The sequence below is a fragment of the Ursus americanus genome, chromosome 26 (assembly GCF_024610735.1).
Source record: "Ursus americanus isolate L20-20 chromosome 26, mUrsAme1.1.p, whole genome shotgun sequence".
NCBI lineage: Eukaryota > Metazoa > Chordata > Mammalia > Carnivora > Ursidae > Ursus > Ursus americanus.
The window spans coordinates 20,322,501-20,336,731 of NC_142152.1; the positions used below are offsets into that span (position 1 = coordinate 20,322,501).

Here is a 14,231-nt window from a genome sequence, read left to right on the forward strand (position 1 = left end):
GGTTCTTCCAGGGGCAGAGGAAGAGTGATTAATAATAACAGTAATGAATAATAAAATATTGGCAGTCTCTGGGCTGTTGGGAGGCTCAGGGGAGACCGTGGACACATGCACATGCTTTGGAAATTATACAAGAGAGCGCCAATCGTGGATTATCTTTAAAACTTACTATTGTGAGGCACATCGTTGCCTCTACCCCTCTTGGCCCCAGGCCAGAGCTGAAGGTAGGCACTGGGAGAAGGGTGGTGTGGCATCCCTTCCCCAGCAGCTGCCAGAGATGGGCAGGGCGGTGGTCACTCGCACCGTTTGCTTCAGGTGATGTTTGTAGAGGACCCGCAGGTGAAGCACTCCCTCCTCGGGGCCCTTGAGGCTGCAGCTCCCATGAGCCTTCCTTGCAGAGAGCAGCGTTTCCCTGGGGACTGGTGAGAAGCAGAAGTCCTCAGCGTGGGTGAGCCTCAGTGCTGTGCACACCCCCAGCCACTTCCCCAGCGGGGGCCGTTTGTCCAAAGACCTGCCCCGGTGAGGTCCCCAACAGGGCCATTTCTTCAGAGGCCTGACAGGAGAGCTGCCGACCTGGAAGGGAGAAGGAGCCAGTGGTGGGAGGTGGAGAGGGGTGGGCGGGGAGGACGTGGGAAGCCGGTAAACATAGGTGCTTATTCGTAGGAAGAGGTGCCCCCCTCCCCCCCGATGTGGGTCCATCCTGCAGCGGGGAGCTCAGAGGGCTAGACATTCAGGAGAGAGGGACTCTTGAGTGGGGAAAGGTGTCTGGGTACTGCATTGGGTTATTACACAGCTACTGCTCTGCTCCCCCCACCCTCCGCCGCCCCAGTCCCCAGGAGTACCATCAAAATTGCAAAGAGGGGCTGCTGGGGGCTTGGTCAGGGGTGGCAAACTGGCCATTTGTGGGCTGGATCTGGCTCTCAGATGTGTTTTGTTTGGCCCGCACAGTGTTTTAAAAGAAACCTGAACCAACATGTCACCTGAAAATTTCAATCTTTGATTAAAAACTCAGGAGATCTGGTCACACTGTGCCCCGTTGTGGCCTGGCAACAGATATGTGGAATGGAGAGCTCCCACCTCACCTCTTCTCTCCCTCCAGTTTGCCACAGGCCCCCACACCTCCCTATTATCCTTGGTTTTGTTTACACTGTTGGTTTTGCTTTTGTTGCCATGAGCTGCCTTCATTGACCTTACCGGCTTGGCTCCCGCTGTAGACGTTTGCTCTGGAGACTCCTGGATGAGGAGCCTTGTAGGTGCCTATTAAAGACTGTTAAGTGTGAGATGAAAGTTGGCGGTAATTATATTCTTCTGAGTTGATTTGGTAAATCAGCTGTGCTGTTAATAGCACTTCCTGGCTTTTTTAGTGCTCTGTTTTCTTTATGGAGGGCCCTTGTCTTTGGTCTTTTGCTGTTCCCTTTCCCAGGCTTGTAACTTGAAAGCCTCCATTTCTGGGTCGTTCCACAGTATAATTGCCATTTAAAACCAGCCGCTGAGCAGTTTCACTGGGGCGCTGAGGCTGTGGGACCAACGAAGAGTCAGGTGCCTTGGTCAGGGGCTGGCCCAGTGGGGATTTGCCCCGGGGCTGAGTTACCACCTCTTCCCTTTCTGCAAAGGGCACAGGAGGAGCTTGCTTTTTCTTTGGAAAAGGGCTTTATTTGGGTTGGGTATTTTTACATTTCACAGCCTCCCCCAGATGGGTGGCATATGCCCTGTACCTGACAGTGACGTGCTGTCTTCACAGGCACCCACAAACGCGCACCATCCAGGCCGCGAAAATAACAAGCCTTTTTTAGGGTGTATTTGCATGTCCCCTCCCTCGCTGTCAGACTGCAGCGTCGTGGGGGCGAAGAGGCAGATGGAGCAGGGCAGACTGTGCTGGCGTGGAGTGAGGTCAGCCCTGCCCTGGGAACTGACCTCCAAATGCTTCCTAGGTCAGAGCTAAGATTGGAGGAGGGTCATTCTTAGAGCAACTGAAAACTAGAGGAGGTGGGGAGAGAAACTTGCAGCTGGAGAACCTTCTGTCCCGAAGATTTCTTTGCAGATGGCGAACTGCCTTTCCTGCCTTTGGAGGATTTCCACACTGGCATTTTAGGCTAAAGTTTCTTGAAGAAGAATAAGATACTAGCTCACGACTATTAAGTAGTTAAGATGCATCGGACCCTCTGCTAAGTGCCGAACGTATGATCTTGCCGAGTCCTCATTACCCGATCCTGGTGATTGGGTTCTCCCCGTTTTAAAGAAGAGGAATTTGAGGTCCAGGGAGGAAGAGATCGAGTCACTGAGGATCACACCGCTGGAGAGTGGCCAGGCTGGGGCTGTCTGGGGGCGCTGTGGCTGCTGCTGGGGTGGCGCCGTCTTGGTGGCACGGATACACGCAGCGGGCACAGGGCTCGGCACTCTTCGTGAAGTGTCTCATTGAACCCTTTGAAGTGATTGTTACCTTGGTGGGTTATGCCCACATGACGGGTGAACAAGACTTAGAGAGGTCCAGCCCAGCAGTCTGACTTCATAGAGCCAGAGCGTTAACCTTAGGCTGCGCTGCCCGCGCCCCCTGCCCACGGCTCTCTGCATCCTTACACACTTCTCATCAGCCCGCTGTCGGGCTGGGGAGGCCGGAGGAACCTGGTCCCAGAACACTTGATCATTTTGATGGCACGGCCCGGTTCGTGCTGAGCCCTGCACTTCTGCAGCCTCGCCGTCTCCCAGGCCCTGGAGAGAGAGAGCTGGCTGAGCTGCCCTATAGGCAGCTCTGTCCAAGCGGGTGGCAGGCGGTCCACCTTGCAGAGGCCAGCGGTCTCTTGGGCCGTGGCCAAACACACGAAGCAGTTTGGTAAAGGAAAGCTGGAGGAATTAAGTTCAACGACAGGTTTGAAAATGATAAAGTGCTTTGTGCTGCTGTTGTTATTATTATGTGGTTGACACTTCAACTGTTTTGGTGCCAAGAGCCTGGCTGCGGTCCATTGGTCCAGCAGATATTGCTAAGCAACTACTGTGTGCTCAGCCCTGTGCCAGGCACTGGGAACTGAACCATAAAGTAGACGAAGCCCCCTTCACTTGGAGCTGTGTGTCAGAGTTGGGGGCATCCAGAGATACAAATATGCAACGTGATATATGATGTAAAAGGTCAGGTAGTGGTCAGTATTGTGAAGACAAATTCAGCCGAGCAAGCAGATGGAGAGTGGCCAGAGGGCTCATCTGGATGGTTGGCTGGGGAATCTGGGGATGTCATATTTCTGGGGGATGGGATTTCTAGAGCCGATGCTTCCTCCTAGCCTCTTTGTTCTTCTTGCCTTTCCAATAGTCCTTTTCACGACAGTTGTGCTCTCTAGCTTTCTCCAGAGTTTTCCTTCCTTCACTTTTGTTTCTGTAGCCCCTTCCAGCCGGACTCTTCAACCAACCAGCCCCTATTGGCCTGAAGATCTTGGCCCTCCCCAGGGCATCTCCGAGTGGGCTGCTGTGGCCACACCCTGCCTCTGCTCCTGGAATGCATTTCCAGGACCGACAGCAGGGAGGCCAGAAGCCCCACCCTTGCACGGGTAGGGCACACACAGACAGACACAGACATACACCCTAGGCACTCACTTAACCTGCTAGATGGGACCCCTCACCCTCTGTGCCACTCTGCAGGGCTCTAGAGGACATTCAAGTTCAAGGGAGTTTGGACTGGGTGACCTTTTAGGAAAGAGACTGCAAACTGTCATTCCATGGGCAGGAGTCAGCCTATGGATGAATCTCATTTGGCCCGGACAGTGTGGTTTTCTTTCTTGCTTTCTTGCCTTTTTTTTTTTTTTAATTGAATGAGTTGTTATATTTAAAAGCTAGGAAATGTGGATTTTCTGTCTCCTTTAAAAAAAAAAAAAAAGAAACCCAGAATATCTGGCTAGTCTAGACCAACACCCTTATGAGCACGAAGAAGCTGGAGCTGAGTAGCAAATCTTCACTCTATTAGCATGTGGCCTTTAGTTTGCCACAGTCCCCACTACTCCCTGTTGCATTCCACACAGCCTGCTTTTGCGTGTGCGTCCTGTGTGTAGGCCCCAAAGACAGGGATGACATCTTACATTTCCTTTTATTTCCACCAGACTGTGTGCAGTAACTTGCATAGATTGTATGTTTGATATGTGCTTGTTGGTTTAAACGTTAATTAGCTATGTCATCTTAGCAAGTCACTTAAACTTTCTGTCCCTTGATTTCCATGTCTCTCAGTTCTTATCTCCAAGCATTGTCCATTTGTTTTTTTATTCCTGGACTTAAGTGACTTTAGGCAGGGGAAAAAAAAAAAAAAAAAAAAAGAACACCATGAGCATCAAACCAACTCTTTCTAAAACTTAGCTAATCATCAAAACTGCTTGGAAAACTTTATAAATACAGATTTCCAGACCTGACCCTAGGTCCACAGACTCGGAAACTGAGAGAGCAGAGTCCAGGGAATCTGTATATTCAGGAGGCTCAGAGGTTCCTCAGCTACCTTTGGGAAACTGACTTTCACTGGGCTCTTCTGATCCTTGTCAGGGAGCATTCCGAGGGCTTCACCTTGAGGAAACAGTGTGCGCATTCCATCATGGACTGCCTTTCCAGCACACATTCCACACGCTGACGGGGTCCGTGTGCTTGTCATCTTCAGCACCGAGAGACTTCGCCATTTGTGGATTTCACACTGGTCAGTTCCCCACTTCTGCTGGGGCCCCAAAGAACAGTTAGGGGGTTTCACCTTTGATGAAGTGGGAATTTGAGTCCGGGGACCGTAGGGTGGTCTTGGAAGGTGTGCTCGTCCTCAGCCACAGGTGGTCGTCCCAGAGTTTGTTCACCAGAATGTTCGCCCATGTTTAGCCTGAGCATACAGAGTTGCCCCAAATCATCTGATGCGCTGGGTAAATGTTGGCGTAAGCACGCTTGTGTTTTTAGTGATTTAAAACATAAAGGCAGCCCACTGACATTTTTTAGCAAGCTTTGCATAATTGGTTTTTAATTTGTGGCTCTTTGAAATAGCATTGGCCTTCTTCCCCCTGACTCAGACACTTTTTCTGTCTCATACTTGTTTGGCAGAGAGATCCAATCTGTCCCTTCTTGGAACAGGAATCTCCCAGCTCATCTTTAAAATCCTGACTTTCCACTTTAGTTCCATCACTTTGTTAGCACATTGTCAAAAGCCGTTAGCTTTTTTTATTATCCTTTAATAGTTTTCATTTGAGGGAGAACGAGTGATGGCTAAAGGCCGCTCTGGATGTATTTCATGTTGGTCCCTGTGTTACTGAGTCCTGTGTGATGCAGGACCCTGAGCCTTCACAAGTGTTCTGACACTCTTGGTTCGCCACATAGGTTGGTTCCACCCACTGTCGCTCGAGGTCGGGGTCCCTTGGAGAGTTCGTGGTAGGGACATGGCCGGATCTGTGTGTCCTTAGAAATCAGACACCTCTGCAAAGTTCAGGGAGTCCTGTGCTGCCTTCTTCGATTCTGTCTTTTAAGGTGGGGATAGTATTAGTACCCACCCCTTAGTGCTGCTCTGATGAGCAAATGCCGAATGCAAGTAAAAGGGCTCACGTAATGCCTGGCACTCAGTAAGATACACAACTAATCTGAGATAGGAATGTGCTTCACTTTTCCAATGTGTTAATTATGCCAGTTAGTTTTTACTATTGATTCAAACACTGTTCCTTGGGCTTTCATTTCCTTGAGGGTATTTTGCCCTTGGGCGTGGTGAGTGGCCTGAATGTGTGGAGGTCCCAGGTGTCATGGGAGCAGGGCACCATCCCGGCTTCCTAACCAGAGGGGCTGCTTTCGGGGCCTGGGAAGAGCTCCGGACTCCGGCTCAAGCTTCTGGGTTCAGAGGCTGTCTCCTTCACTCACTCCCTGTACGACCTTGGACAGGTCAGCTGTCTTGCTGACCACCCGTTTCTTCATCTATAAAACGAGGAAACTCACACTCACCGAGTTGCATCATGAAGATTAATTGAGGCACTGGGTAAGGAGATGACCTTGACTCCAGCACACTATGATTGTAAATTGCCTCTTCTAGGGGCTGTGGCCCATGTGCAGTGAATCACACCACACGTTCTGACAGCACTGGCCTTTCCAGTGTGTTGCATCTTTGACCTGGATTTCAGGGAAGCGAGCAGATCTTCCTGTTGCTGGTCGTTCGTGCAGGTTCAATGCAGCCAATTTTAGTTACCATCGCAAACTGTAAATGAGAAGGCCCTTCGACCCTCCGTTTTCCCCTCAGCTGCTTCGTGTGACCCCTTATCTTGTTTCCTGTGGTGTTAAGGTCATTGCTGGATTCCCGTGAACACCCATTAGTTTTTTAGCAGCCGTACAAAGTGGCCTCTTCTGTCAATGCTGGCCATCTTTCTTTGGTGTCCCCAGGTCCACTAGCAGCATGGACTCAGAGTTGGGAAACCGGGCCATCTCACTGGTGAGCTCTTCTGGCTGAACGAGTCTGGAGCCAGCCAAGCCGCTCTCCCTTCTACCGTGCCCCAAGGCACAAGACCACTGGGCCTGAGATTGGCGCTCTGAGACCTGGGACTTACAGGCAGATTTGGGCAGACTGCGGAGGTGCTGGGAGTCCGGTCACGGGCTTCCTCTGGGTTTAGCGTCCCCTTGAGGCTGTGCACTTCCTGCCCTATGCTGGGGCTCACTGTGCTCTGCTCTGTGGCTGGGGCTGCAGGCTTCCCCTTTACTAAGCACAGTGCCAGCTGAGTGTTCTGGATGGCAAACTCCCACACAGTTTGCCTCCATAGCCCTTCTTCCTGTCCCTCCCTCCAGCCACCACTAATAAAAAAAAACTTGGCTCTTTGGAAGCATTGTAGCAAAGCAGGACTGTTGCATTGGAGCAGTTTGGCTCTGGAGAGGTTACTAGGCATTTGAGCTTCAGTTTCTGCCTTGTAAAAATGGGGGAGACAGACCCTTATCTCACACCATATACAAAAATTAACTCAAAATGGATCCAAGACTTAATATGAGCTAAAACTATAAAACTCTTAGAAGGAAACAGCCATTAATCTTTGTGGGCTTGGCTTAGGAAATGATTTCTTAGATAGGACACCAAACCACAAGCAACAAAATAAAAAATAGATACATTTGACATCATCAAAATTAAAAACTTCTGTGCTTCAAGGGACACAAAGTAAAAAAGCCCACAGAATGAGAGCAAATTGTTGCACATTATAGATCTGATAAGGAGCTTGTACATAGAATATGTAAAGAGCTATTACAATTCAATAATAAAAATGGGGACTGCACATTTCTCCAGAGAAGATTTATGAATGGCTAATAAGCACATGGAAAGATGCTCGACACCATTAGCCATCAAAGAAATACAAATCAAAACCACTGAGATACCACTTCACATCCACTAGGATGACTGTAATAAAAAAGAAGAATTGTAACAAATGTTAGTGACGATGTGGAGAAGTCGTAATCCTCACACACTGCTGGTGGGAATGTGAAACGGTGCAACCACTTCAGAAAACAGTCTTCAAAAGACTAATTCCTCTCCTAGATCTATACCCAATAGAAGGAAGCAGATGTCCACACAAAAGCTTGTACATGAATGTTCATAGCAGAATTATTCATAATATCTCAAAAGTGGAAACAACTCAAATGTCCATAAATTGATGAATGGATACATAAAATATGATATAGCCATACCTTGGACTATTACTTGTTCATAAAAAGGAATAAAATACTGATACTTGCTACAACATGGATGAACCTTGAAAACAATTGTGTTTAGTGAAAGAAGCCAGTCACAAAGAACCACATGCTGCAGGATTTCAGTGACAGGAAATGTCCAGAATAGGAAATCCATAGAGACAGGAAGGAGAACCATCCCTCGTGCCTGGGGCTGGGGGAGATGGGAGAGGTGGGGGGGGTGCAGTAAGGGGCATGGGGTTTCTTTTGGAGTTAATGAAAATGCTCTAAGATTTATTGTGGTGATAGTCTCGCAGCTTCGTGAATAGACCAAAAGCCACTGAATTGTGTACTTTAAGAGGCAAATTGGTGAATTTTATCTCAATAAAGCTGTTTTTAAAATGAGGGAGAATAATATCTAGGTAACATAGGTGTAGGAGGATTCAAAGGCATAATCGTGTAAATCACGTGGCATGTATCAGTGCTGCAGAATTAGTAGCTGTAGTGATAAAACCCCTTCTTACGCTAACAACAGCAGTGAAAAAGCCAGGATCTGGTTAGGGGCATTTTCTTCTCTTTCCTATTTATTGCTAGAGGCCATCCAGAAGCAATGAGAGCAATCTGGCAGGATTTTGTATGGAACTTGGGAGGAAATATGGAGTAATCCTGGCTACTCATTAGAGTCCCCTGGAGAGTGTTTAAAAAAATATTGATGTGGAGCCCAGAGATTCTGATTCAATTGGTCTGGGTGGGGCCGGCAGGTGGTTCTAGCCTGTGGCCGTTGGATGAAACCTCTGGTACAATATAAACCGGCCCAGGTCTTTGAAGGAGTGAGGACATCTGGGTTCAGGATAGAAAGCTCATGTGAGCAGTGCACTTTATAGTTTGCAAACTGCTTTTGTAGACATTATCTCTTTTGATCTGTTTAACAGCCGTACAGCAGGTAGGTGTTACTAGAGCCATTCGTTGTGAGAGAACTGAGATTTTGAGAGGTTAAGTCATTTTTAAAGCATAATTTTATTCTGTGTGGTTTTTTAAATTTATTATTTATTTATTTATTCATTTATCTATTTATTTTAAAGATTTTATTTATTTATTTGACAGAGACAGCCAGCGAGAGAGGGAACACAAGCAGGGGGAGTGGGAGAGGAAGAAGCAGGCTCCTAGTGGAGAAGCCTGATGTGGGGCTCGATCCTAGAACGCTGGGATCACGTCCTGAGCCAAAGGCAGATGCTTAACGACTGCGCCACCCAGGCGCCCCTGTGTAGTTTTTTTTAAAGCAAGATCCCCGCTCATGCTCATACCTATTAGTTATCAAGCCTACCACGCTGGGGAGCACTGCCAGGGCGCTGCCTGGTGCCAGGTTAATCTATTTTGTGTAGACTTCAGAACAGCTTTCTCTGCTACTCCTTAACTAATGAGAGTGCAGGGCGAGCTGGTAAAATGTTATTTACCTATGTCCATATTCACACACATGCCACTTGTAGTTACTGATCTGTGTGTGCAAGGGAACATGAGATGGGAATAATTTGAATCCTGAGGCTGTCAGAAACCCGCAGCTGTTCCCCATAACCTCTGAGCAAAAGGCTTTACATCAGTCACAACACACCTTATTGTTCTCGTTGAATGACTGTAATAAGTGTATGATACAATGTAAGCCCCTTAATAAAATACCGCCTATATCTGTTTAGTATAGTGTGGTATCATTTGAGCAAGAGACTTGTGCTCCCGAAACCAATCTGAAATCCACTGGCTTACATTGGCGCTACTGAAAGTGAGGTGTGCCGTGACACCAGCATCTGGGAGCTCCTGTTCAAAGTTCTTGGGAATCTCACCCCGAGCTAGAGGGTGGAGTCCCGAAATCCGGGATGAAACAAGCCCTCCAGCGCATTCTGATGCTCTCTGCAGGTTTAGATGACCCTAATGTCCCTTCCAGCTCTGACTGGCAATGATTGTCTCTGAGAATGCCTACGAGGGTCTAAGACCGTGTTTTTCTCCAAAGCAGTCTCAAACTTCCTGGAGGGACCTGCACACCATCAGCTGTCCGTTAATGTGTGTAAGGCAAGGTTGCCATCTGAGCCAGCAAACATTTCCAAACCAGTTATTTCCAGGTATTGAGAACCTCCCTACTGCCAGCATCCACACCCTAAGGGACTTCCCAATTAATGAAGCAGCTGAGCTTGTCAATAGGTTGGCTCCTTTATAGTTTTAAATGGGAGGATCAGATAAGCTGTTGATCAGCTGTAGCTGGCTGGAGTTCTCAGCTGCTCTGGTCTGAGAACTTGGAGCTGGGGAGGGGGGGCTCTCCACCTCCACCCCCACCTCCCCTCCACCTGCCTGGGTACTGTGAAGCCCTTCTTCCTTCCCCATCTCTCAACTTCTATTGCATTCATTTCATTACATATATCAGTCATGATGAAACCCTTCCATCCTCCAGGCCAGGTACCCCTGCTTGTGAATTTATCTGGCCGCGTCACCTGGATGGGATTTTTATTAGCCAGAGTTCAGTACCCACAAAATAGAGGTCGCCTGTTCTGCTCAGTGATTTGTCTGTTATCTGTGCCTTATGCCTGAAAGAAATTGGCTGAAATCCGTGTTTTAGCTGCACACCCTGCATACAGATGAAACCGAACTGCATTGGTGGAGAATAATTAAGCCAAGGACCTTGTTTTTCACCTTCATGATGAAAGACAAATGACTTCCAAGGCTTTAATAGGATGATGGCACTTGAAATGTTCTTCTACTTTGGCCAACTCGGGACTTTCAGAACAGCCCTGTTCATGAATATTCTTTGCAACAACTGCATTTTCATTTAATTGTAGGTAGTCATTTCGCAGGAGCTCTTGTCTGTGTTTTTTTGGTTGTCTTTTTTTTTTTCTTTTTTTGCCCCAGTATAATCAAGGCATATTACACTGCTGTTGTTAAAGAATCGGTTTCAACTGTATTATTAACTCTTTTTGAGAAAATTGATTTTCCCTGCCAGATATATTCTGCTTCTTACCAGTCTTTTGGGGGTGGGGAGAGTCTTGCGGGGGCCACTATTTCTCTCCCTTTCTCGTCTTTTGAATCGAATGTCAATTGGGCAAGAAACTTGATTGCCTAGTGGGAAACCAAACCTCACCAAACCATAAATATGAAACAGGCCCGAAATAGATAGACATATTTCAACAAAAGCCATCATTCTTCAAATAGCTCTTCTCCAGCAAAAGGATTTATCGGCAATCATTAGCTCCTTTCTCTTCAATGCTAGGCTTTCTGTCCCGGCCAAGGTGATTTTTCCTGTGTCTCCTGGCCTCTAGCTCCCTTTTGCTGGAACAGCGTTTGCTCTTTCCTCCCCAGGACCATCCACAAATGGGTGTCACCCTGCCCAGCTGGCTTTTTCAGGCTTTGTTCCAAACACAATGCTGTCTTTTCTTAGCAGTGGAAACGGGCTGTTCTCCACCGTTTTCTGAGAGAATGGCCCTTCCCTATTCTGCTCATATAAACCAGCCCTCGGCAGCCTATTGTTTTATGGGTTCTCTTAACCCAGAAGAAGGTTCTTACTGAGGACAGGGGGCTGGGAGGGCCAAGGTCAGGGGGATGCTTTGTCTTGCTGAGATGGGAGGAGACAGAGAAGTCGTTCAGTTCGGGGAGATTCCCTGCTGTGGGCTCTGATGCCCAACAGTGGCAGCAGCGTCAGGCTTTCAGTACAGAAAGAAAGTGTTCCCTGTCTCTAGAAGGTGTTCCAGGAAGCGGTGCTGCTCGGGTTCTGTCACTGTCCGACAGGGGACGGAGGCAGACTTCCTCTCCTCCTTTGAACTTGAGCTTGCTGGCCTGTGGATGCCGCAGGGTGCTGGGATCTCTAGGTCTTCTCAGTTCTGGAACCTTAGGATGGGACTTAGTTTATAGCCCCAGCACTCCCCGCCATTTCCCACAGATGCCAAGTGCACTGGGCAATTGCCTTCCCACCTGCGCACCCAGCCAGCAGAGCGAAGTGAATCATCACGGCAGGTGGAGCCATTGCCTCGGGCAGCTCTTGCTCAGAGCCTTCACCTGGTGGCTGGCTGGTCTGGTCTGATGCTTTGAGTGAGCGCAGCATCCACCGTGTGGGTTTGTCACAGGGGAATGTGTTTGATTAGAGCCTGGCCTTGGGGGCATCCTCGGTGAAGTGGAAAGGGCACAGACTGGGAGTCAGGAGTCTCGCCCAGGCCACCAGCTCTGTGGATCAGGCCTCCTTCAGCAAACATTTATTGAGCACTCCAGGTGGCCACAAACCCAGCAAGGTGCAGAGCACACAGAACATCAATAAGATAGGTTCTGCTCTCACAGAACTCCCAGTTTTGTGGAGGGAGCAGAAACTAAGGTCAGAATACAGCATGGCGGGGGCCAGGATAAGCTCAGAGTTCTATGGGGACCCAGAGCAAAGGGAAACCTCCCCAGCCTGGAAGGGATGAGAACCAAGGAGGGCTTCCTGTAGGTGGTGGTGCTTGAGCTGAATGTACAGGGTGAGAGGAAGCCAAGGAGACAGCAGGGGCAAAGACATGTGGCCAGGAGAGTATGGGGTATAGAGAGGCTCAGGGTTGTAGCAACATGGGGGGTGGGGGGAGATGGGAGCTGAGACCAGAGGTCGTGAGGCCAAGTCACAGGCACCCTTACTTGACACATTAAGGAGCTTAAGCTCTATCCTGAGGGTAATGAGGACCAAAGACCAGTAACTGGATCAGATTTGCATTTTAGAAAGATCCCCTCCAGTGTCTGGGATGAAGACTGGTTGTGCAGAGTCAGGAGACCTCCTGGGAGGTGGTCCAGGAGAGAGAAAGAGAAGGAAGGCTTGGAAAGTGGCAATGGGGAAGAGGAGGATTCAGGATGTAGAATGGGATGGCATAGGTGGCCAAAACTGAACACAAAGAGAAGGACAGGTGAGCAAGCAGGGAGGGCTGAATGTCTAAGTCCAGTGAGCACGTCGGCAGGGGTGCCAGCCTGGGGTAGAGAGTAGACAGGAAGTAGCCAATCGAGGATAAAGACTTTGGGAGCTGAGGGACATCCAGATTGAACGACTAGATTGGCAGTTGGATGTTTTGGCCTGAGCATAAAGATCTGGTTGGCATTCATATAGCGATGGTGGTTGAAAGCAGACAAGGAGATGAAAGCGATGGTACTGGTAGTGCACGTGGAGTGAGAAAAGCCACAGGCCAGGGATAGGACCCTGGGAGACATCAGCCTGAAAGGGATGGGAAGAGGGTCCTGAGCAAGGGACAGAAAAAGGAGAGGCCAGAGAAGTAGGAGGGGGACAGACGAGGTCAGTGTCGTGCATCCAGAGCATAGAGAATTCTAGAAAGAGGGAGTCAGGTAGAGCCGGAAGGCCCCGGGGGGCTGACCAAGCAGCATCCTTTGGACTTGTCCATGAGGACCCAGGCCGTACCCTCAAGTGTGAGCCTTGGAGCACTCCACTTCCATTCCTGGGACTCAGTTTCCTCATCTATAAAATCCAGGGGTTGGCCTAGGGGCTTCCTCTTTCTGGCTCTGAGAGTCTGTGAAATGGCTATATCTGAAACTTCTTAAGAGGTAAAAGGTGTCCTTCCCACATCCCCTTCCCTCTCCCCTCAGTCAGGCCAACACTGCCCTTGAAGGTTGGGTGAGTAAAAACCCAGGGGCGTCAGAGTTAGCCAGGACTTGGGGGAGCTTTTAGTCCAGCCCACTGTCGGAAGGTGGCATGGTGTAATGGAGTCAAACCTCTGTCTGCTCCCAGCATGGCAACCTTGCGCAGACACTTCACCTTGTTTCCTCACCTGTGAGACGAGGCCCCCAAAACCCACCTTGCAAAGAAGGTGTTTGGAAGTTAGCGAGAAGTAGGAGCTATTGTGTTTATTAAAGACGGGCCACAGGACGGGAGAGATGAATTGATTGGCCCACGGTCACGGAGTAGGACTTCTCAGTGACTAGAACCAGATGTCTTATGGCCAGCCCCGCTGGGGTCTATCACCTGTTGGGGGTCCTAAATCAGCGGCCCATAGATGTTCATCCCACAAAGCGTCCTTTTCAAGATGGAATTTGTTGCCAACATTGGAAAGTGGAAGATTTTACTTAAAAACTCGTATTTTCAGCAAGTCTTGAAAACTTGGAAGATCTGTCAATGCCGAGCCCATGCCCCCTCAGTGGGGCCAGTTGGGGTGTCCTGTCTGCAGACCACAGCCCCATCCAGCCCTCCTCCCTCACTAATGGTTACTTGCTTGGCCCCTGGAGGTGGCTTGAGTTTGCAGCCCGAGCCTTAGACTGACCATTTGGGTTGAATTTTCTCTTACAGCCCTGCCCACTGTTCGCTGAAACTGCCCGGTATTTCACAGCTGACGTCCAGACCGTGGCTGTTGAGAGAGGGGGAGGCTTGCTGGAGAAGACAGGAGAGGAGGGCAGAAGGTTTCCAGCGGCTCGGCCCCCAGGGAGATGCTGACGGGGAGGGCCTGGCCCCTGCGGGGTCTGGGGTGGGGGGGTCACAGCCAGGGTGTTGGACGGAGGCCTCCCGGGCTTTCCTCATTCCTCCCCGCGGGGGGTTGTGGGCCTAGCCCTGCCGGCTTGCAGAGGTCTTGCCCCTGAACTGCCGTACTTTCTGTGTGGATGTGTGGCTGGACAGA

The 14,231-nt window shown here is 49.4% G+C and overlaps 1 protein-coding gene across 2 annotated transcripts in view; it reads left to right on the forward strand.

Moving 5' to 3' along the window:
• JDP2 (Jun dimerization protein 2) overlaps positions 1-14,231 on the forward strand; it is a 38,138-nt gene that overhangs the window by 10,063 nt on the left and 13,844 nt on the right. The gene's annotated exons all lie outside the window — the stretch shown is intronic.